Source organism: Ischnura elegans, chromosome 6 (genome assembly GCF_921293095.1).
Source record: "Ischnura elegans chromosome 6, ioIscEleg1.1, whole genome shotgun sequence".
NCBI lineage: Eukaryota > Metazoa > Arthropoda > Insecta > Odonata > Coenagrionidae > Ischnura > Ischnura elegans.
This window is the reverse complement of record NC_060251.1, coordinates 86,459,365-86,485,060: the sequence shown is the minus strand read 5'-3', so window position 1 is coordinate 86,485,060 and position 25,696 is coordinate 86,459,365. Positions and strand designations below refer to the sequence as shown.

At 42.1% G+C, this 25,696-nt stretch overlaps 1 protein-coding gene across 4 annotated transcripts in view; it reads left to right on the top strand.

The window, feature by feature from the left end:
- The window catches only part of LOC124161102 (maternal protein pumilio-like), a 1,117,691-nt gene that overhangs the window by 897,971 nt on the left and 194,024 nt on the right, over nucleotides 1-25,696 (top strand). The gene's annotated exons all lie outside the window — the stretch shown is intronic.

Sequence of the window (25,696 nt, the reverse complement as noted above, 5' to 3'; positions counted from 1 at the left end):
TAGCCTCACGACCCCGTACATAGACCAGGTATTGAACGCATTTCAGGCTATGATTTTTTCATTCAGCGAGTCTGGACAGGTTTTTTTGCAATCTTAGTTCTTAAGTATTTAATTTAAATGTTGCCTTTGTATGTGGTGTTTTTGTTTCAATATTGGCTTCCTTTGCTATATCTTTCGTAGTTCTTTTTTTTTTTAAAACCTCTTAAAATTTTTAAAGCGTTATGCTTATTTGCGTGTTTAAAATAGTAAACTCGCGTGAGGGATGCACTTCTTCAACCTGTTATATTTCCCTTTGACCCTCTTCAGTTTTTTATCTTATCGGACCATTGAAAGGCACATGGAAATGATTGCTGTCATTAAATTCGCCATTCGATAATTCATGAATCTTGGCAAATAAAAATCATGTTAATCATTTCTCCTGTGTGACCGTAAAGTTAAGTTTTAATTTTTCGGCACCCTTGAGTTCCTGTGCTCGGATCGAGCCCCAGACACGTTAGGGGAACATTCGTTGCTAGGCCGCCGCAATATCCCTTCACGGTATTACTCATTGATCGAAGAAACAGTGTTCCACCTTCCCCGCATCAACCCTTTTAGGGGGCTGAGCTCCATTTGTTTGCGAAGCGACCATCCCAAAAACCCCTCAATGGGCCGCAGCTGGGGCTTTTCCTCATCGATGCTCTTCGTCCCCCTCGAGGCCTGCTGCCTTTTATTATTATAATTAGGGTTAATCTTCCAAAGCTGTGTTCTTTTGGTACAAAAGCAAAGCAGAATCAATCTTCAACGCCTCCTGCTCCTTTTTCCTCCATTATCATTTCTTTCTTCCATCTCGATATACTACCTACCCGTATTCATCCTTTTTATAAAGCGTGGTTTCTTAATACCCATTCTTTTATTAAATAACAACTTCCCTTTTTCAAGAATTTTAACGCCCTTTGCGTTGTAGTTCACCCCTTACCCACACCCTGAGTTTAATACTAACCTCATTTCATAGGTTTTTTTATCACCTTCAATAATCGCTATTTTTTCGTCGTCCTTTTCATTCATGTCACGATCTAATTTCTGTGCATTACCTAAAATTATGATACCGTAAGCGTATTCTTATCCTATATGCTTAGTATCCATGTTTTTGTACTACTCAATCATACCGTATTCATCATTTAGTCCTTAAACTCTAGCATTAATTTCCCGCCATCTACTTGTTCAATTTTCTAAGCACCTTCAGTGCCAATTCTCATGTTGCTGTCATACCTTCTACTTCTGTGCCCCTTACCCTCCAATGGAGTGACGAAACAAGTGTCTTTTGTCCATGTTCGTGGTCCCTAACCCATAAATTCGTCTTCGCTTTGGTGAACCTCATGACTTCTGTTTTCTTGCGATTGATCTCATCCCTTTAGCGTGGCCGTAAATCTTTACTCCCCTCTTTGCTCTGGTGCGAAATATTTTCTTCCTCCTTTCCCCGTGCTATCGGGTGTCTCGTTGAAATTCCTCTCAGAATTTTTTTATTGTTTGTCTTACCTGAGCAAACTTGCGGGCCCAGTAATAGGTTTACCTTCGGAACGGCAGAGCCGTCGGTCGGGTGGTGTGAGAGGAGCCTAAAATGGGGGCTTATGGGTGGTATTTCGCGCGGTAGGAAAGAAGGTAAGCCAAGGTCATTATTATGAGCAAAATCGCTTCGGGTGGCTGTCGTTATCGATTCCTCCCACCCTTACGCCGCAGTACCAGTTTTCATTTAACGCGAATTCAATAATCTCTCCGTTGCACACCAGGTGCGAGTATTATGCAAGCAGATTGCGATGGGACATTCTGACGAAATGGAATATTTGGGAGCCAATAGGAGGGTAGAAAGGAATATATTTTTTTTGACATACTGGGGTTGTATACCCCTGGAAAAACCTCGTATTTTGTCGGAGGAAGACTCGTCTCAAGCATGCCGTGAATCAAGTCCCTTTCTCTTTTTACGCTGTGTTACATTGGAATCTAGGCGTGTTTGCGAGACATCGCAACCAGCAAATTGCTTTAGATTTGTCATTTAAATTGAACGTTTATAAATCTGCGTCAATATAACGTCAAGAGTATATGACAGTTGAGTGTTCTTATTATGTTGATGAATATGATTTTTTAGTTTTATTCCCAATGAGGTTTTCAATTTTTTTAATATAGGCTTGTTATGTTATTTTATTTTAGCTCAAACGATCTGTCTTTTTTATTGAGTAGTTTTCTACGTTATTCAAGCAGAAACTCTTCCATTTGCTAATCAGGGTCTTTAACCTATCATTTATTCTTCCTTGATCTTTAGCCTTAAAATGCTAGGCATCTAAAACTGTTTGAAAATTTCCCCTCCGCATAATCGTATTATTTTGAAAGGCGTCCCCGCTTAGCTATTACGGCTCCCGTCAATGAAGAGTTAGGGCCCCTTTCGCGGAGAAAGCTTCCGTATGCGCGTGCTCTTAGTTCTCGTCGGACAAACCCTTTCACTACTATAATTCGTTTGATGTCGTGAATCTCTTTTGAGTCGAGGGTCGTAAGTCTGTCGACTCCTCCTAGTCCTACCCTTCCTTCTTGCCGTCAAACAGACTCTTCCTCCAACATTATCTTTAAAGTCTCTCTCTAATTTTGGCCCAGTTACTCGCAACAAAACTTTATTTTCTATATTATCTTCCGCAAAATCTTAACGAGGTAATGAGAGATGTTAGTTATCCCAAATTTGTGAATTTATTTTCTTCGCAGATCTTCTCGCGCAACGTCTTGTTAACCTTGCCATTCCTTACCTTAGGAAGTCAGTTATTCTGTACTTGTATATTTGTTTTCGAAACGGTTGTGTTGATATGTTTTGAATTGGAACTAGGGTAAAGAGATTCGAAGTATACTCCAATTGTTGTATTTATTTTATGCACTTTTAAACTTTTCTGTAAGTTGTGCTTGGTAAAACTTTTTTATTTTATCTATTTTGAGATCTGTGTAATAATTTTAACATTAACTATAGTGTTCACGTATATTCACCTATTTCCACCCTCCGCTGTATTGAATTTTTGTATAGATTGAACACAACTCTCATTCATCTTAATACGAAATAATAAATGAGAATGAGAGCGTTTAACAAGACCAGTCATAAATATTTCAATACACATGGCGGCCACCCTTCTGGAAAACCTGTTAAGCTAGGGAAGGTCGTGGAATGTTAGGAAAAGGTGTAGAAAAACATATTTGCTTTGAAAGTTAAGAGGTAGGTTTTCCTCATTTTTTACGAGTTCGTCTTTGATGCCCGAAGATCCTATTCCCAAGATATCTTCCTGGTTGTGCTCTATAATTGTAGAAGTTCGTTTCAATATCGTTAGTTTGCTTCATTTATCTTAAGGTTATTGATTTTTATACCCTTATTTACATTTTTACCTTTCTTAAACATGAATATTGCCTGTAGCTGATAATTTCAGGCTTAACTATGTGAAACCTTTCCATTATGGAAAATAAGATAATAAAATTTTGTTGGCTCACTTGTATATTTAAATAGGGACAACCCGGGTTTCATAACTAAGTTACATCTTCAGGTGTCTGATTAGTCCTATTATGAAACCCGTGCCTATTTATAGCCGACCTGAAAATCTGAAAAGTCAATCAACTTCAGCTTCATATTTGAGTGGGCGCCATGATTAATCTGTTTCGTTGGTTCCTGATACTGTGCTTATGCTGCAAGGACAGAGTTTCCCAGAACAAATGAATGTATGTGTGAGTGTATCTCCCCTTCTGCTCCTTGTCTTTCGTTCCTCATGGCTTTTTCCCCCACCTCTCATTCTCCTCGTCATCCATTTCCTCCGCCCTCTTCCCCTTCCCTCCCTCCCCCTCGCCTCCCTCATCCATCTCCATTCTTTCGGACGTTTTTCCGTCTCACCGCCTCCTCCCCCGTGCCACCGACACTCCCAACCCCCGTGCCACACTTCGTTTCTTCATCCGAAAAACTTGTTTCGCCTCCGAAAAGGCGCCCCCCCCCCCCTCCCGCGTTTCTTATTCCACCCTCCTTTCTCCCCCACCCTCTCGTCGCCGCAGCCGCCGTTCCAATATGGTGCGTCGACTCCGAAATTTTTCCTTCCCTAATAATTCCGCCCCGCCTATTTCATAGGCAGATTGAACCTTCCAGTTCTTCCTCCGCTCTCCAAGCGTTCGCTACGAGCCTTTTTTTGTGTGCCCTCTTGCGTCCAATCCCTTTCCTCTTTCCCTTCCTCTGAGCGTCTTAAGTGTTCCTTTTCATGCGAAGGGTGGTCCGCACCAAACTCCGAACTCGATCACTGCAGTGCTCTCGGCTCACTGCGTGCCTCAGCGCCCGTTCGTATCTTATAGTGTGAATTGAGCTGTGACTACCGCCAAAGATCAGACTTGGAAATGTTTGTTTTCCTTGAAGTCTTTCATTTTTACATGATTCTCTTGTACGTCCTGTCCTCTGGGAGTTATCTAGTGGTCACAAAGAACTGGATGTGATGAATTTTTCAGGTCTTATCAAATCCTATTTGGATAGAAAACGAACGATCATGATTATTTTGTCAAAATAGCAATTTATTTCATTGATCAGAAGTAGCTATTGCTTTTTCAACATTATATAAAGAAGGTTTAAACAATCTTAGAATGGAAAAGTCGGTGAAATTGGGAGTTAAAATTTGATCACGTAATGCTGTTGCGGAAACATGATATAAAATAATTCAGTTTTGACTCAAACTTAAACCTCTTTCCACATGACGCTATAACATAAGTTACGCCCACTGCCGTTCTGTATTATGGTTAAACATGAAGTTTTCGTGTAGTTTAAATTCCGTATTATAACAGAACTTGAAGTCTACACATTGGCGAGTGACAAGCACCTCCGTATTTATGAAGTTTACGTATGCTATCAGTTTCCTCATTCGCTCACTCCCAAGTATTCGCAATGCTGTAACGTTGCATGTGATTAGTCAATTTAAGAACTCGCTCATCCCCACGATTGGCTAACCTTTCAACGTGGAACGCGGGAGCTTAACGAGTTAATGTTTTTTTTTCGGCTTGTTCCTAACTTTCTCGCTCTGCTCGCTCGGGTTTTCTCGATCGCGTTGCTTGGCCACTGCTGCCACGTTCCTGCGTGCCAGTCGAAGTCAGCAAGGCGCAGGGGTTCGGAGGGGAGAGGTGTTTTGAAGACTTCGGTGGGGTCGTCGGTGACTCTGCAACAATGATTGCGGCGGCGGAGTTTTCATTTGGGTCAAAGAGCGCATTGCGTGTTCCGTGCGCCTCGCCTCTAACCCCTTGGCCGACGACGCCCACTTCCTGCAGGGGAGGCCGGACACTGTGGCCTTAGCGGGGTCCGCATTTTAAAAACAATTCATCTTGCCGTTCATTATAGTGCCCTTTCTCACGCCCACATATTCCGTCCGTGTGGTACGGTCTTCGGACTCGTGGGATTCTGAATTAATTTGACGGTTTTTGGAGCAGTTTTCGGTGGTCGTGTGCGCTTGAATTTTTTTCTTTTGGAGTGCGCAATTTCAACATTTTCTCATTCTCTTAAATCAACTGTAAATTTATTCTCTTTGTCCATTTCACTGAAAAGCCTTAATTCAACGCTTAAGTAGCGTGGGCTGTCTGTTGGTTATAGTTTCTCAATTTGTTTTCTATGGGTGATGTTAATTTCTTGAAGAGTTATTGTTATATTACTGGTTCAGCCTCTAACTCAACCCGCTTGTATTAAGGAGGGAGGAGGAACTTGTAGGTTATAAGCCACACCGTAGCGTAGACACTAACTGACAGAATTCTCAGAGAATGAATGCGTGAAATTTTATTGACACCTGACGTGGTACTCTGGTCACTGTACGGCCATATTTTCATTTAATACTGTTTAATATCATGATCTAATAAGCCGGTATTTGAAGGTGAAATTTATAAAGTCGCGGTATTTATGTTTGTGAATTTTGATAGATACTTTGCACGTGCTTAAAGTCATTAAAGGGAATGGATCGTAGGACGCGTATTTAATCACATGAGCACTATGTAATACCTAATGCGAAAAGAATTTTAAAGTTGCCGGCATAACAATCGATGCGAAATTGGGTCTATTAGAAGAATGGAGGCATTCGAGATGTGGGTGTGGAGAAGAATGGAGAAGGTGAAGTGGAGAGAGAGGAGGAGAAACGACGAAGTGCCTGACATGGTGGGTGAGGAGAGACACGTTTTAGATGAGATACGGAGGAGGCAGAAGGTTTGGATGGAGTACTAAGTGGGGAGGGGATGTTGAAAACAGTGTTAGAGGGTAGAATGTTATGTAAACGAGGGAGGGGAAGGAAGAGAATAGGATTTTTAGATAGAAGGAAAGGGAGTAGGCGTTATTGTGAATTGAAGAGGGAAGCGGTTGATGGGGAGGGATGATCACAGAATTATTCTCAAGTACTCCGTGGAAACCTACCTTAATCGTTAGAATACTACAATTACATAATTATTAACTTGAAGTAAATATTTCTACGAGTTTGCGAGTTGCTTAATGGAATTTGTGAGCAAAATTTCTACCCTAGACGTTTATTTTTACTCTTTCCCGAAATTGAAATTTTCTCTCTCAGAGGGACGTGGAGGGTTAACTAATTTTCACACCTCTACTTTCCCATCCCCTCTTGATGTGTACAGAAGCGTTTTTCTCTTTGAAAAAGCTGTGTAAGCCAAATCCTCGGGGTTGAATATCTCGTGTATTATTTTTTTCTCAGCTGCGACTTCTGCTCCGTAAGAGGGTTGCGGAGGTGATTTGTATGGCGAAATCCTTACCCCCATGTGTGCGCACTGCGCATCTCTTTCCTGGCACTAAAAATTTTGCCTTGTTTGCAGCATCCTTGTTACACTCATTCTCCACACCCTTGGTTGCGGCTTCAGTAGCCTTTCATGTTTGTTACCGCGTCGGTGTGTCTCCGAAGTTACCTATCTTTGTCCCGTCCTCATATTCCGCTTACCCACAGACCTGACCCGCCTCCACCACTCCATCGAGATGAAAATGGGCTGCGATTAGAAGTACTGCATTCTTAATATGAATATTATTAGTGGTAGTGGGTCAGTTTAAGCTCGGTGATGGATTTTGTGTTTACAAATCAATGATTTTTTGTGTGAAATCCCATAATTACGTATTTGTCAAAAGTTATACATATACCTCATGGAAAGCAGACAGATGGACTCACCCATTGTTAGAGTGAATGATTTTCAAGACGATCTGCTTGATACCTATTTCGCTCAAGTTTGACTTTCAACATCTAAATATGCCGTACCTGAAATACCCATGCAATAGAACATGAAAAAATAACGTGAGATCAACGTTCAAATGAACAATATAATAATAGGAAAGTATGAAGGAAGGTGTCAATCAAAACTTTGTTCACTAGTTTTGTTTAAGCGCCGAGTAATGAATATAATTATCCTCAGGCGTTAGTATCACGTGTAAATTTAATATGTTATGATGCCATTGTAAAATTGAGGCACGTAGACTCGCCGAGATTGTTCTAGCAAATGATACAATGCCTGATTCTCACTGGCTGTAACATCAGCAATTGTTCTTTCAATTTCAAAACTTATTACTCCATCCGTTATAAAAAGTTGTGACGTGTAATATACATCAAAAGTAAATTAATTTTTTGGTGATGCCTTATGTGATGGTGCAAGCGAATTAGAATTCTTCCCCACCTTTTCATATCACCCCACTTTTCCTTTCTATTATTTCTGCTGCAGTCGTCCTTATTTCAACCATCCTTTCCCTCTCACCGCGTCGCGTTCCTCTTCATTTCCCTTCGGATTCTCTTTATTTGTTTTCCGCTTCGGTTTTTTCTCCTCCCTCTCAAATCTCATAATCCTTCTCCTCTCCTCCACCATTCCTCTTTCCTCCGCCTCTCCCCCTTACCCTTACTGACTTTCCGTTGTTCCCCCCTCCTCTCCGTCCCCACCAAATCTCCACCCCTTTTTATGTTAATTTGTTCTCGTTTTTATTGTCCCTCTAGCCCCCCACTCCTCTCTCATGAATTCATTCCGGCGAAGTTCAGCAATGGATATTATTACGTCCGTTGGCCGTCTCACTCCGTGTCGAGTGGGTGGAGCCCTCAAAGGGGTGCAGAGTTAAGGCGAGGTGGGGTTTTCTGTTGGGTGTTTTTTTTTGCGTCCGTGGCAGGGTATGCGGGAATAAAAACGGGATGCTGCCGCAGCAAGGAAGTGTATGGGTGGAAGTGTTTTTCTCTCGCTTCGGGGTCGGTGGAGTGTGTGTGCTTTTTTCGTATTTTTTTCCAGTTCACATGGAAAATATGGCACTCTTTTTCCGCGCTCGGTCCCTCAGCCTCCTTTGCTTGACGTCCGTCTCTCTTCTCCTCGGTAGTTTAACCCACAGATTTCAGGGTGGCCACTCCGTTACGGAAATAAAATTCCCGCCTTGTTTATGTTAGTGAATTTTCACTTTTCCCGATTAAATCGTAGTGAGTTTTCAAAAGTCTTTTGCGCTACATGACATGGAAATAATTGATATGATAGATTCAATATTTATCTCACCTTTTCTAATAATTAGCGAGGAGAGGATGTTGAAAGCAGTGGTAGGGAGTCGATTGTTAGGTAAGCGCGGGAGAGGAAGGAAGAGAAAAGGATTTTTAGATAGAATGACGGGGAGTAGGCCTTATTGCGAAATGAAGAGGGAAGTAGATGAAGGAAGGTGAGGCTGACAGAGTGCTTCTTAAGTACTCAATGTAAACCTACCTCAATCGGTAGAATTATTTAATAATAATTCCAATAATTTATTTGTGTGCATAGTTTATATTTAATTTTGTATTTACCAGAACAGGCATTTAAAAATATGGAGGTGGACAAAATAATTTCATGTTTGTTCAGCAGCATGATTAACAGGTGGTATAGTTTCTTTGTGTGCTGCATGTGTATTATTTTCAGTACAAAACCAGTACATCAAGCGGTATGCGGAGCTAATGGTGTAATTTTAGGGTGGTAGGGGATGAGGAGGAAAAATAAAAAGGAGCTGCTAGACAGGGGAGAAGAGAGGATATGTAGGTGACCGAGGTTCTGAAGGGAGGGAGTACCAAGCAAGTGGGTATGCGTAATTGCATGTTTCAGGGAAGAATGTTAGGATACCGGGGAGAGGGGTGGAGTGTTCGTGGCTAGGAGGAAAAATGATAGGCCTCACTTTGAATTGAAGAGGGAAGTTCAATGTAGGGACGGATCAGACCGGTGTGATTCGCATAATGCTCCACGTAAGTAGGCATGTTACCAGAAATTTGCTTAGGAGAGGCTTGGGGGTATGCGGGTTGCCTCTACAGATATTGTTTCAATTCGCTGGTATCGGAAACCCATTCATATCAATAAGTCAGCCATAAATTTTGTCTGCGTTAAACTCATACTTCTTTATTGGCAGAAGTTATTAAATTCAACTGTATCGGAAAAAGGAGCATCAGAGGCTAGATGCTCCTCGGCGAGTGGTATCCTCAGTGTATGTATCTCCCCTGGGAAAAATTTACGGCTCATGCCCTCAAATTCTCCCATCCCACCTGGTTACGTGCTATCACAGATAGAATACCTTTACTAAAAGTATCCAGCCTCGTCGGTAGTAATAACATAAGGATGAAGTTTTATCATAGTAATATCATAATTTTTATACCTGAATTTGAAGGATTCTTGGAAAAGAGGAAAGGTGAAGAAAGAGATTAGGGATATTGGGGAAGATGTGATTCGCTTAAAGTTCCCTATGAACACCGTTAGAATTATTATTATTTAAGTTAACTACCGGTCCGGGTAGGCTTGCGAGGAGCGTTTTCCCGATCATCTCGACCTGTCTCCCCTACCGATTCGGATTTCTATTCACAGTGAGGTCCACTTTCACGGAACGTTCCTCCCTCGAACACTGTTTTCAACATCCCTTCCTCGGTCCAAACTCGCTCCATCTTCTTTATCTATCATGAAAATTAACGAGATTATGATTCTTCCCGGTGATTTGAGGAAGTCCCCGTAATTTTTTCCGGTAGCTTCCTCCTATTCCCTGGTTTTCCCGGGTGGGTGGTGTCTCTGAGATTTGCTTTGCCTCACCCTCGCTTGGAATCCTCTCCCACAATGCCAACTCCTCGCCGTTCCTTTCTCCTGCCGGCGATCCTGCCGCAAAACCTGGCGGTGTGTGTTGCCGCCCGTCCATACGAACTTTTACCTTCGCTTTATTTTTCTCTCTTTCTCTCTCATCTCAGTTTTTTCCTTCCTCCGACCCCTCCGTCGGGTTCAAATTCCGCAACCCAGCCTTTTTTTCCCACCGTGGAAAGTGCACTGTTACGTAGTTTTTTCATCAACCATTAACTTAGCCTCCCGCACACGTGAGCGTTACAGTTCTCGTCCTCTTTTTTGTTTTTTTTCCTCCCCGCTTCTCTTTCTCTCTAAAAAGTACGTCTTGTTCTAATTAAAACTGCCGCTTGCCTGCCGCCCCGCGTTATTTTTTTCCGTCCTAAGGTAAACTTCGCCCGGGTGTCTCGACCGATACTCTCCACTGTTGTTCCTTCATCCTTCGTCACACCATTCTAACCTCCCATCTCTCTCTCTTCACCTTCCCTTTCTAGATCTCGTTTCTCTCTCTTCTTTTCCTCTGGTTACTTCTTGAAATGTACAGCTTATTTTACCCATCTGGTTCTTAATATAACGATAAGCAAGCCTATTCATTTTTAAATTTTATTTTTGACTCCTTCGAAGTGATGGAGCTTTACTTCAAGTACAATTTAATTTTCGACTGTACCTTCGACCATGTTGATTCATATTTGATGGCGATTATAAAGGCGTTTGACTGATATTCTTTAAAAAATCGAAACATCTACAATTGTCCAACAATTAGAGTCATTGAGCTGGGTTTCATTTTTTGGTGAAATCATCACCTTACGATGTGGTGGAATTCATTCAATTTCACGAATCTCTAATTATTATAAAAAAAGGTCGTTTTATGTAAAAAAAAAGAAGTGGTATAAGTAAAAGTTACCTAACCAAGAAGTCTTATGTGTACTTCAATGAGGTTAAAATATAAAATATTTTCCATGCCCGAGCAGGTCTCTCATGTTATGCTTCAAGCTTCCCCTTTGTGTGGGTTCACCTTCCGTGTGTGAGGGCTCAGTAACGGTGCAACTCTCAGAGACTTATCCTTTTTGTAATTCCTTTTTTCGCCATGCCTCTTAGCGCCGGGTGGCCCATTTCCCGTCCTTGGGTGACGTCCTCTTCAGTACCCAGGGCCTGGTTAAAAAGTAGTCGCCGAGGCGAAAGTGTTGGGAGAGCTCAGTGCGGTGCCATAATGCTCTTTCTTTCTCATTCCCCCCCTGAAAGTTTTAAGTAAATATGCGGCGAAACGAGTCGGAATTCGTGCCATGGGCGATTCAAGACATCACTCGTCCCCGCTTCTTTTGTTGCCGCCTGGAAAAGTTTTGGGGTCACTCCAAGGCTCTGGGGCGTACTGAGTTTTTTTTTAAATAAGTAGGTATGAATGTGTGGATTCATTATTGCTGGTATCCTTGAAAAAATATTAATTTAATCATGGCTAAGTTGTTCTTCTTATTTTAAGGGTCGAGGTAATTTAGTTACATTGTTTCATTAACAATCCCTTTCACTTGGGTCTATATTTGATATATTTTTAGTTGATTCCGGGCCATAAGACAAGGTTAACTATACATTCACGTCATATAAGTAGTGGTTCGTGAATATGTATAGATCTAGTTATTCGTTAAAGTTTTTTTAATTGTTTTCCAAAAGTGATGGCTCGTACTCATGGTGAATCCATGAATTATACACATCAATATGTTTTATAGAGTTGTGGGTACTATCCACATCCAATCGCGGACCAACTAGTCATGACCCATTAGTCCTAATTCATTGCTAAAATTTTTATTAAATATTTAATTGTACTTAAGTTCGCTACTTTTTCTGGGTTTTTTTGTTTCGTCAAAATCTCACGTATTTACTGCTGCTTGGAGATAGCTCCGTATCATCGGTGCAGTGTGTGCAGAACAGAAATGAATCGTGAAGAGAATAAAATGAAATTTTGAGTCCCTTAAGTAATATCATTGTAAGTTTCCGAATTACCGTTTTATGTATGCTATCCATGTTTGGCAAGAGGTAATGCAGTTACTGCTCTCTGTGCTCTAACCGTTGCTACAGTTCCCAGGACCTCCGAGTTTCCGTAGCTCGATATCATCGTGCTCCCGTTAATGAAATTGTTTTAATATATTTTTCATGGGTTTCGAGTTCCAGCAGAACGTTATTTTTTCACTTCATTTTTGTTATTTTATCATCTCCACTCGAGAAGTTTCCTCATCGAAGCTTTTGCCTCCTCCCTTTAAAATCCTCCTCTTCTTCCGTATCGGTATCTTTTCCTTGCTTGTCCGATCTCGCTGCCTTACTCTGAGACTTCTTCCTCGTTTATTACAATTGCGCAGTTAACGAAACCCTCATCTCAAGGGCAAAATGGGTTTTCGATCGGGCTGTCATTAAGTTGAGATTCCATCGAGGAAGAAACTGGGGTACTTTGAAAAACTAATCTTATTAATAATTATTGAGGGATAAAGTAAACGAAACATCAATTTTACGCTGGAGTAAAATAGAGAAGAATAGTTGCGACCCGCAATGCCAGTGTCAATTTAGTTACCTCTTACCGTCACATGGTTGTAAGTAGGAGTATTTATTTACCATATTTTCTTTTAAACATTGCTATCTTTCGTGAGTAATTTTGATTCTTCGGTATTAAGCATCTTTGATTGTCACTCGGAAATTTTATTACTATTTATTTCTGGAAGTCCACGTAAACATACTTTAATCAATTCTCCTGAATCTAATAGTTGACATTGTTATAATACTTTATTTAGTCATTAGTAAGCTCCATTATAAGCTGAAGTAATCGTGATAGAATTCATCACACTAGTCTTACAATTAATGATATCCTCCACACTAAGGTGTCGTTCTCTGGCTGCGGAGGTGTTAAATAAATATGTAATCGATGCCTTAGGTGTGGGCGTGGAGGGTTAATGGCCAATTCGGTGGCGCCTTCCTGCGTGGCTTGCTTGGCGAGGGTGAGTGGCAGGTGGCCGGAGGATGCCTCCCCCTGCAACGCCTGCTTTCCTCCACTGCAGTCCCCTCTCTCAGCTTCCTCCTAATCGATTCGCCTTCGACCTTTTGCCTTCTTCTTACCGTTCCTCGTCCTCCTCTCTCCTTCCTTGCCCTGCCATAGAGTAGTGCGCCAAATCCAGGTGCAAGTATAAGAGGACACTAACAGGCGGCTTGGACCCATATGATGTGGGTTTGGAGGGGGGTGAATAAAGTGAAGTGGACGGAGAAGAAGAGGAGCGACCATTGTTTGAGGAGAGGTAACTTATAGAGGAGTTACGGAGGAGACAGAGTTTGGATGGAGCGAGGAGATGAGGTAGAAAACCGTTCTGGAGGAGAGAATGTCAGGTAAGCGGGGAAAGGGAGGAGGAGAATAAGACACATACATCGAATGGAATGGTAATGGCCATACCAGGAATCGATAAGGGAAGTTCTATTTTAAGATGGGGGACGGTGGGGGAGATTCACAAAATCCTCCGCATGAATCCACCTACACAGGTAGAATACATACGATAAATAATATAAATTGATACTCGTACGCGTTTCCGACAAGGTATTGAGTGCCCTTTTAATCAAGTACCCCGATGAAGAATATTTGAATACCCGAATGAAAAGACCTCCAAACCAGATGCTTGTACTTGAACGCCTCCACAACCTAAATAATACCTTACTGGGTACTCAAGTGCGAACTGAGTATTCTAACACCTCTAGTCGAGTACATTTGCCACTCTCGCACTCAGGTAAAATTCGCACGGTCACTAATCTTACCCACACCTTTCTCATCCATTTATATCGTCGCAATTGAAAAATCCGCCGAGTATCGCCAGACCATTCGCAGCGAAAAAATCGCCCCATAAGTGCCTACGTGCAATGAATTCGCGTTCGTAATTCGTTTATGTGTTCGGCACGTAGTTCTGGAATCCTTCGTTTTAGGTCGAGAATGATCAAGGTGGTTCTCTCGCTTTGATGTGAGAATTGATCTTATAGGCTGTGAATCTAGTGCTTTCTGGGGAAGTGTTTTTTTATATTCTTGACTGAATAAGAACATTTAAGCATATCATTTTGTTAAAACAGTTGACTTGAATTCTCCTTTCAGCATTCAATCATATTCAGGTTAGCAAAAACAATGCTTCGGGTTTTAGGATTTGATTTCGTAGAATGAATACGTAACGTTTTGATGTAAATGTTAGTGTATCTGTGGGCTGAGAATTGCTATTCCCCCTCCTTCACCTCAGAAATACATTTTTCCTGAAAACGTAAATCTTTACTGATATTTTCGATAATTCATTATATTTTTCAGCATAAGAAATAGCATAGGCCGATTCTGTTCTTAAATATTTCGATTAATTTCTTTTATGGCCGAACATTCCGAAGCGAACATAGCCGACTCTTTTGGAGTTGTTAGCAAGTTGTTGTGACTTTATTTGTGCACATTCTTTTCCTTAGACCAGGCTCAGGTGCTGAATTGGCATTTCAGTATTTTCTAGCGATGGTTGGTTCCGTTTTATGTGGTAGAGAAGGGGAGTTGTTTCTGGAATCTTGAATCGCGCACCCTTGGCATTTTCTGGTCAGTTACCTTTCTATCCATTACCTTATTGGCTTGCCTCTTCTTCCGTTCCCTAACTTCGGACGAGAAGTGGCACTTCCACTTTGCCGGGTCTTAAATGTTGCCCAGGGCTGCGATGGCGAACCGTGTCTACCTTCTCCCCAGCTAACCCTCCTCAGGTCTCCTCAACACTTACGGAGAGTCTGTTGAGTTTAATCTTAGCGATTAACCCCGAGAACCAATTTAAGTCAATGTCGCAATACCTGTACTGTTTATAACCTGATTCCTGCCTGTCCAGTTTAATTTTACCCTCTCGCAATAACGTTGGCTGCTTTACCACGGTTATCTCGATATTTTTTCTCGATATACATTCTTTTGCGTGTATTTATGCTAGGGCAAATTTGGTAATGAGAATTTTTCTCTCTGCTCCTCATTTTCAATTGACTATTTTAAGAATCTTTTTTCGAGCCTACTATCGTGCCTTTTTTCAACTTCTGTTAAGTTTTCCTTTCGTCTCAAGTAATGACGGATTATTTTATAGTTGGTCACTTATTTGCTCGTTAGCTGTTCGTAGTAATAAATATAATACTTTTTACTATTTATGTACATTTTGGAGGATGAATAGAGTTTGAAGTGTTGCGTGAATGTGACGTTTACTGATGGGTAAGGTTGTGCAGAAAATTATGATGTAGGGAATGGTGTTGGGTAAGCATTGAGGAGGATAGCTGGCTTGGTGGTTAGAATGAAAAGGCCTATATGCCGAACTGAAGAATGAAGTACCTTGTGGTAATAAGATAAGGTTGGGGTAAGATGTGGAATGTTTGTGCATCTTCCATTAAATCCTCCTTAACCGGTTGATAGCCTCTGACAATAAATACCTTGCGAGTTATTCCCAATCTAATAGAAAGAGGACCACTTAGGTTGTCGCGGATGAATAACGATTTTCGTCCATGATAACCTGATAGCGTTTTGCACGTAGGCCGCATTCCCTCGTGGTTGCGACCTTTTCTATGCAAGTAGCAGTTGCAATTTCGTCGTCATGTTCCCAACCGCCCAGGTGATGAACGTTTCCGGATTTCCCCAGTCTGGCGCACGCAAGCGTTGAGTTGAATCAGCGGTCGCCGCGCTCGGAGGGACGGGCGCGGGAGGAGAGCCTGATCATTGGCTTCATTAAACTTTCCCGATCGGCCTGTCCAGCCTCGCTCCTCATCTCTTGCCTTATTAAACGCCTCACCTGCCCGATTCGCGTTTTCTCTCACACACCGCTCGACCGAATCCTCTCCGACGAGGGCGCCGTATTGTTTTCCTGGCGGCTGAGAAAATACGCAGCCCCATCGATTCTGTCGCAGCGGGATTTTTTTCATTTCGGGAATTCTTCTCGGGCTCTACAACAGGTTGATTCAGTCGTATCGGCCGACGTTTCGGGAAACGACATGTCTCCCATTCTCAAGGCGTGTCACTGTCTGAATGTCCAATTGCACACTGAACCGAATTGACCGTATGGCGAGTACAACAATAAGCCTCAGGTATAGTTCGATTGGCTGATGATTTTGAAGTTCTTTATGTGCTTAAGTTTTTTTCATGCAATGTATGAAATTGTAATCAATTGCATAATAAACATAAGGAAATTGCATAAAGAACTTCAAAAGACCGTCAGCCAATCGGATGACACCTGAGCCTTATTGTTGTACTCGCCAAGCAGTCAATTCGGTTCAGTGTGAAATTAGACATTCAGACATTAGCACGCTTTCAGAATGGAAGACAAGTCGTTTACCGAAACGTCGGCCAATGCGACTGATTTAATCTGGTGTAGAGCCCGAGTAGAATTATTACCGGTAAAAATTAAAATAATTTAGTTTTTCATTTCGTATCCCCCGTTACCCTTTCACAGCCTCGTCGCGTGATTCGGGACGAAAGAAAGGTCCTACCCCTAACTCATCGACCATTTTTTTCACCCCTCCCCGCGTCCGTGATTTGTGGCGAGGCTTTTAGTCCCGTTGTGGATTTGAGATGGCTCATGTTCACGATCCCCCTCCCACTCCGCTCGCTGCGGATTTGTGATGGTTTTTATGACGTGTCGGTGCATTCTGGCGTGTATTCCTCTTCCATACGGGTTGATACGCTCGGGGAGAGAGTTTTATCTTTTTATTAAGAGTAATCCCACTTGAGTTTTCGTGCGCTAACGTTATTTTACATGAGTTGCTCATGATATTAGTGGGTGTGCGGTTGGCTTATATCGCGTGTCTACCTCTTATATGCAGTTTTATGATGAATTTTAAGTATCTTGTTATTTATTTGACCATTAATGGCGCTTTGTTGGCTCCTATTTTATGATATTTCTAGAGTAGAAGAAATAATGTGGCTTCGTGTGCACTATCGATTTTTCTATAATATAATTACCCGTTAAAGTTATATGCCAGTTTTGTTACTTAGCGCTATCTAATCAGTAAATTTTAAGTGTTTTTTTTTACAATATCTATGTTTATTAACGTATTTTTTTTCTTTTCTTACAGGTAAGTTGATGGCTTTGAGGTTCATGACTGGGTGTGCATGTTGGTGAGTGTTCTGCTCATGTTGATGTTTTTCGTGTCTCTGCCGTTCTTCCTCTCCTTACATATTTATATTTTATTTAAATGTTTAAAATGGTTTCATCAAACTGTAAAGAACCCCTGAGATATTCGTATTGGTCTCGCCATTTGTCCCTATTAGTAACACTCTGATTATTGCTATTAACAACTAAAATTATGCTGCCATTGTATCTAAGGGGTAAATAATTCTTTTATCACCCAAAAAGATTTGAAATCTCTACACTTCATCGATAACTTGCACCTTAACTCTCCGTTTTTTGGCCTCCGTGGCGGCGGGGTATAGTCTTCGCCAACCAATCAAGAGGTCGTGGGTTCGAGTCCCGCTTGGGTAAGTTTCCCCTATCCAGGGTATGGTCGTTCGTGCAATTGTTAAACACTTAATACAAATTTAATACCCCGATATAAAATGGCCAATGAGAGCTGTATTCGGTGGTTTGGTAGTAAGATTAAAAAATAAATAAAAAACATTTCCGAATTGTAACGTCAATGTAACTTGATTCATTGCCATCCTCGAAATTTAAATGAGCTTTAGAAGTCTGCGGTGCGGATTTATTCCATTTTCAAATCCCCTCTATTGTGATGCGACCCACTCGGACTTACTTTACTCCCGTGGGTAATGGAATTGATTGCGTGTCCCTTCAGCCACCCATTCCACTAGAGTGCCACTGAACCCGCTCACCACCGCCGCCGGGAGCAAACGGTCGCGTCGCCTTTTTGCCGACTGCACCGCGTCCGGTTTCACTCCTCGCCAGCGCTCTGATTCGACAACTCGGCGACGGTCGCAATCGTCGCTTAATGTTTCGACACGGCGGACGTGCGCGAGGCCACCGGCTTGGCTAATGGCTCCGACGGGCCGTCGCGCTCACGGAAACTCCACGGTCATAACTCTCTCGCCGAACACCCAACGGGACTCACCCACCCTCTGTGTACCTAGCGCGCTCTCCGTACTGTGTCACTCCATGCTTTCCCCAGCCCGTCTTCCGCGAGTGTTGGATTTGGTTCCAGCTCCCCGTCCGCATTCCGTTTCTCATTGTGTCCCGCGTGGAGTAAACTGTGTACAAGTTGGGGTAAACTGATATGAACACGCGAGAGTTCCCGATACCCGTCATGAAGTTCGTAAACGAAGTTCGCTCGTGTAATTTACTTGAATGGTTGAATGCAAAGAATTTAGATGGTTGGCTCATTGTAACTGTAAAGAGCTTGGAGACAAGACTCACTTAATATATATGGGTAGATTACACTTTATCATGACTGCTTGACGTGAATTTTATGGTATTTTGAAGCAATTATTCGCGTACAGTCTGACATGGACAGCTTATTGTTTACAGCAAGGGTTATTTGCCATGTGGATGAGATTATGAATCAATTAATAAAAGGTTTCCATGTTTTTGTTTGTATATTCAATGTAATGTCTTTTTTCACCATGGGTCTTAATTTTAAAGTTTTGTTATTATTTTGTAGACTGAAAACCCAATATCCCATAAAGCTGCGTCGATGAGATGAGTGCCAAGTATCTCACCAATTGATTCCAGCGTAGGTTATCTAAATTTGTGGAAGTTATGCATTTTTTTCGCTTGCTAATAATCTAGCCTATTTATTTTACTTCAACTAGTTTTCATGTGTTGCCCTTGTGGTCGAGTAGCATAAACAACTACCTTCGGTGTTAAGGACTTAATCCTTTCATTCCCGTGTCCACAACAACTTTGAAGAATCAACGTCACCACTCTCATTATCCTTTAGTCTTATACTTTCACGTACCCTTTTTCGATGGCGGCATAACTGAGCCTATTTCTCCTTTGTGTTTATGTTACTTGTAGAGTAGTAAGAGTTTCGATTACCATATATTTAACCAGTATGCTTCGATAAGCCCCAGATGTTGGCCACATTGATACTGGCCGCTTGGATATCTTCGTGGACTGGTAGTGGTGCTAACGAGATGCTCTCCGATCTCGGCCCGACTTTCCCTGTCGTCGCGAATATTGAAATCGAGTTTGGGAGCGGCCAGCTTAGCGCGTGGAACACCCCCCTCCCACCCCACGCTTCCAGTGTTTGATTCTTTTGAGTGAAACGGTTTCGGGGCGAATGTGCTGCCTCATCGCTTCGGCCTCCTCCTCCTCCGCCCCACGCGGAGAGAGAGAGCACCCGCCCTTCTCTGTTTGCCCACCGTCTACCGTCGACTCTGCATTTTACGCTTTTTTTCCCTCCCACCACGACCCCCACCCAAGGAAAATATTCAGCCCTCGGCGGCGTGACATTCCATGCCATCCTGGCCTCCTGCTCTCCCTCGCGAAATGGGTCTTCCTGTCGCCAAACCCTTAACGATGGTCCCCCGGCGATAGCGCGGGCTCTCCGCCTCCCCTCTATTGGTTTTGGGGGGGAGTCCGTACACCCCCCTCCTGCCAACACCACGCCGCCTTCCTCTATGGGCAGCCCGAGCTCGCCTCCTCCCCACGTGTGGGCACGTATCGACTTGCCTTCAAGGTCCGACCGACCTCCTCTTTCCATTTCCTTTCCACTGACCCCCTTAACGTTCGGCAAACCCGCGCAACGTATGCGTAGGCACACTTGACGATCCGCCAGGGGGCAGGTCGGCGGTATCAGCGATGCGCACGGCTCCGCTATCCATGGCGATAGGAAAACCACCCTCCGGTGTGCCGCTAGGTGGTAACGGTTTTAGGAGTGTGCTGAATAAACTAGAATACCCCTATTTTACGGATTGAATTGCTTTCTATTGACCCTCTGTATCTATTTCCTTCTCTCTTTTGCCTCATCTTTGCAGTGCGTCGACGGCTAGATCATTATCCCCAGTAATTTCTCAATACGGAATAGACGAATTGTTTCCTTAAGAATTTATGTAATAATTATTATGTAAATGCCACGTGTATGGATTTCATTGAAGTGTCAGAAAAAGTATTTTTATAATAAAAAGTATGGTACACATAAGGTATCAATACAATCGGAGTCCTTGCCGTGCTACTATTTCTTTTCCTCCTCGTTTAAAAAGGCCTCCATATGCCTGAATATATTAGGCAATGTAGAAGCAGGATCGTGGTTGCCCACCTTTTTTTGTACCAGGTCCCTCCTTCTATATTACTCGAGTGAAATTCAGTTACGTAGATCATTATTTCCAAGCGGTAAATAAGTGATTATTGTGGGTTTTCCGGGACGGAAAGGTACTGCAGTGAGGTACGCGCGGGGGAAGCACCCACATCATTCATGTTACCACTCTTCAGCCAAGTTTGTGGAGGTCATCCATCACTGAACTCCAAAACATGCGCTTCGAACTCTTCAAACTTCAAAGAATTTGCAAACACTTGCTTCGGTACCTAGTTGAATTTATCAAAATATGTCAGCATTTGGGATTCATTTGTGTCGTTTTGTCGTTTCCCACTGAAGGAAATTTTCTCCCTCTTTCGGCGTTTTAACTGAAAGGGATACATAATGTGAGTGGAGGCCTTCCGATATGTACTTCATTTCTAATTAGCTTTTCAACTCAAGTATTCATTTTTAGATATCATATTATCTTCAATTTGTAAATGTGATTCTTTTTTTAGATTTTAGCTGCCATAAAATGCGCTAGTATCAACCATTTTCAGATATACTACCGCGTGAAATGATGACGACGATGTTCTGTCTCCTGTTGGGTACGTAGTAGTTAACCCCAAAATGGATTTTACTACTGTAAATAATAATTTAGGCTTCCTTTCGACCAATGTGTCATCGTATTTTCGGAATGCTTAATTCCAACTAATTTCTGAAACCGCATCCTTCGGAGCATAATCTGCAGGATGAGTCGCCGTTGTTTTTGCGCGGTCAATTCGACTTCCGCGTGAATTTACGATTTCTTCGAGTCGCCTAAAGACTCCGCGTGCGTGCGTTTGTTTTCTTAATCGAGTTCCCTCCTCGCGAACACCCGCTGATATCTCTCCCGTTTCCTGTTCCTCATTTCTTCCCATGTCGTGTCGAGTAATTTCCTCGGAACTCGCCGCACTGGCGTGCCCGCCTTGGCGTGACTTTGTCGGCTCTCGTTATTTCGGCAACATTTCCCGATTATTTGTTTACTCTGTAACCCCCCCACCTCCCGAGTAATTGTCCCGGTGATTTCTCTGCCCTTTAAAAGCTTGTTCTCTCCCCCCGCTCCTCCTAATCGATATATCTACTTCTCCGTGGCGTGATGAATGGCGAGGGCATTGAATTAATGCCGCTTTTAATGGGATTGGAAAAGGCAGTTTAGCGTTTGGGGAGGGGTGAGGGCAAAGGGTTTTGTCTCAAGGGGGTGTTTGACCGGGAATTATCGAATAAGCAATGCCTCAAAAACTCCCCTCCCCGGGCACCGAATTGTTTCTGTGGGTCGCGCCAAGTTTGTCGAGTCCCCTCGCGGTTCTTCCCCTATTCAGTCCCTTTATAACCCTTTCCCTCCCTTTCGTACTGTAATCGCCGCTATAGCGCCGCGGGGCCCCTGCAGGTCACTTTCGGACCAGGGATGTTCGTCCCCCCCCTCCCCCCCCCGGGCCGGTCCCCTCTCTTGCCCTTCCATCCGGATGTTTTGCCGACAACTACCGTCCTCTTGCGGTGGGCAAGAGGTTGCTTCTTCCTTTGCTCGAGAAGCGGCGGTCGAACCCCATCCCCCCGCATCCAGCGCTCCTCTCCGCTGGCTTATCTGCTTCCCGTCCCCTCTTCCACTCCGCTCCTCTCCCCCTCGCTTCCTTCCTTTCTCGCCAGGATGCGCGCCAAACCAAGTCTTCGTGCCTCGTGCCCATATTGCGTTACTTTCTTCGACTCATAACGGATGACTAGTGCCGGGCTAAGTGTTCAGAAAGCCCTACTTCCTCAGTTTTCCCCCTGTCAACATTACCCCGAGGTTTCTCTCAAGGAAGTTGTGGTTTTTTATCCAGCGTGTCAGGCTAGTACGTCGTTTTTCATGCTGCGGAGGAAGTAATCCATCTCGAAGTTCTGGGCAGCGGTATTTATGCCATCTGGTCCTTCAAATGTTTGATATTATCGATAGATAGTTCCTAAATGGACAGCTGAAGAAAGTGATTTGCGTTTAACGCCTTTACTCTTTTAAATATCACTCCTTTGAAATTAGGGTATATCTTATCCTAGATAAACGTTATTACAGTCATTGTGAAGTTTAGATTTGTATTTTTCCTGTGCCATCGAACTATTATTGGTTTTTTTATCCTACCTTCAAAGTCAATCGACCTATCTCTTTCGTTTTAGTACGATTTTTTTTTTAAATTCCTCAATATTTTTCTGGAAATGAAGGGCTTACGTAGGAGGTGTTCTCGGTAATTGCTGTTTTTCCTGTGAAACTGGACACGCAGCTGTCCATGTAATTCGTGGAGCGGAAAATTAAGTCATACAATATTCCATTCTCCCATTACCGTTCGTCATTATTTCGTGTCGTCCTTGTTTTTAGCACACGAATAAAAACTTCCCGCCATCGAAATGTTAATTACACCATCGAAATTATTCGTTCTCCCTTCAAAGGACATCATTTGCCGCTCTGAATAACAGCATTTACTAAATTCCTGCAGATACTGCAATACAAATATCTCTATGCTTATTTTGATACATTTATTTCTTGAGCGTTAGTGCCCGAAGCTCAATTAAAATTAAAAAAAAAACTGTCTAAATGTATAATAAACGAAAATATTTTTTTTCCTAAACGTTTATTATTGAACGGTAATGAATAATTCACTATTGAGTATTTCAAAAGCTTCGATTGGATACGACGTACGTATGCCAAATGAATCTTCTATTTACTGGTGGCTTTTTTACTGTGACAGTTCTAAATTATTATATTTCTTGCAATTAGATTTTAAATGAGGGAGTGGTGCCTTTCCACTTTGAATGAAAGGTCAACCTTTTTAACTATAGACTTGTTTCAAATATTCTCTATCGGTTTTCCGCGTTAATATTTGCATTATTCCGTAGTGCAGATGTTTGAGAACCAGATAAAGAGAATATACTTGCCGTGTGCTGTTGATTACGGGAGAGTCGTCTCTCCTTTTTCTACTCGGTATGATAAATATTTTAAGCTATTATAATAAATAGGGTATGCTGTTTCTCCTTCCCACTATATTATTTTAATTTACTATAAAGTTCTTAGCGGTGGATAGAGTTTACCCTTGAAATCCATTTATTCATGTTTATTTTCGACAGCTTGTGTTATGTATAGGATTGTTTTCTGTTCTCATCTAAAAAAGAATTGGGAGTGCTTATATGGTGCGTTGTGGCTCTCGGTATTTCCTCATTTAATTTGGCCTTGTACCTCTTCCTTGACGAAACACTTGGCCGCAAATTATCTTCGAGGATGTGGCTAAAATTTAGTGGCCTCGAGAGTTTTTTCATGTTTCATCACGTAATGACTTCCGGAAGATAAATTGTGACCCATGAGTCTCACAACTTCTGGGGGTATGGTGACAACTCCGTGACTAACTCAGGGGATATTCTCTGTTTCATTTGCTCACCCATTTACTCAGCAGGTCTACCCATCAGTTTGTATTCCACGCGAGATATCATAAAGGTTTAATTATTATTATAGTAATCTATCTATTAAGGTAGGTTTCCACGGAGTACTACAGAAGTGATCTAAGAGCCTCCCTTTCCTTCCAGCACTACCTTCTTCAATTCACTGTAAGGCCTACCCCTTTCAATCTATCTAAAAATCCTATTCTTTCCCTTCTCCTCCCTCGTTTCCCCAACATTCTACCCTCTAACACCATTTTCAACATCCCCTCCCCGCTAAGTACTCCCTCCATCTATACCTTCTGTCTCTTCCTTATCTCATCGAAAAGCTGCCTCTCCTCGCCAACCATATCCAGCACTTCGTCGTTCCTTTTCCTCTCCGTCCATTTCACCTTCTTTATTCTTCTTCATACCCACATCTCGAATGCCTCCAATCTTCTCTCGTCTTCTTTCCTCAGTTTCCACGTTTCCGTAGCGTAAAGAGCTTCACTCCTGATCAAACTCTTTACTAAAAAGGTTTAATATACTAGAAATTTTAATTATAAATCCGCAGAAAGAAATTATTCGTTTAGGATTTAGAATCCATGCACTCGATGGCCATCTGATTTGTATCCATCCTTACGATAGGTGTTTTCTCATTTAGAAGGATGAACAATCCATGTATCCATACTTTTTAAAAAGCATAGAAACCATATTGTATTTATCTTGTGTAATAAAGATCTATCTTACCTATTCATGACCTTCTGATTTATTTTCTGCATTTTTCCCCCGTCATATGAGGCAAAATGTATTTTCTTTCAGAAAGGTAGGGTAACACTGCTACCTAACGGTTATTTTATAATTATGATTCAGCTCATGTAATTAGTTAATCCGATTGTCCAATTTTCTTTTGCATTAAGGGAATAAATTTAGTGATGGATATGGGATTGGTATGGGTGAATTTATAATATCCTATCCACCAGATTGCCTCTGACAATATTTGTGATTTGACCCACGCTATTAGGCTAACTAGTCCTCTCTGTGCTCCTAAACACCGAACATTCTCCTTCATATTTCTCTTAATATTCTGAGTGCTAAATGGGGTTTGAGCCGTGCATTTTGATCCCGTCGGAAATGAATCGCCTCGATAAGTGGATCTGGAAGACAAGGATAGGAAGCGATGACCCGTGTGACGTAGAGAATGGCCGTGGATTTGCGCGAAGCTGAAGTCAGCCCGCTTGATATAACGAACGGCCCGCTTTCGTTGCGTAAGGAATAAGGTTGCTAGGAATGGAAACTGTGGAATATGTGCGGTTTCAGGGTGGTTTAAGTTCCTATCGGCGTTGCTGATTTCTATTTGTTCTTCGTATTCATTTTAGAGTGGGTATTCTCCGAAGGCTGTTATTATTCCGCATTTTCCTCCTTAGTCGCGAGTACTCGTGTTGTAGTTGAAGTGTTCATTTTTACGAACGCATTGCATGATTTAGCGCAGCAATTTTTTGGTAGCAGACTTCTATATTTGCGCTCCAAGTACTCTAGTTTAATTCCAGCCTAATTCTAGTGCAGTGAAAATTATTGCCCTTAGCACTCTCAATATAGAGATAAATTCACTATGCTGCTACATGAAATTTTGTCAGTCGACAATGAGTGCTTTTATTAATGTTATAATTACCCAGTAATGTAAGTGCTTGGCTTTGATGGTAATGAAATCGTAATACGTAATTAGTATATGAAATGAAATAGGTGGATTACTTTTTTCGCTGTGAAGTGTTCCCATTTCAGAAAATCATCATTAGATGTTAATGCGCTACGTATTGAAAATATTTTCATTCCACAGGATTCTAATTTAGTCAAAGATAGCCGTTCTTAAAATTTTATTCATTGATGGCTAATGGATGCAAATAGATAGGCTTTGATTTCATACTTTTGCAGTTATGATACAGAGGACGGTATTGACCCTAAGTTGCTATTTTTATGACGGTTTTAACTTTTCCGCCTCTCTGAGCTATGGTCTTCGAAAACGATA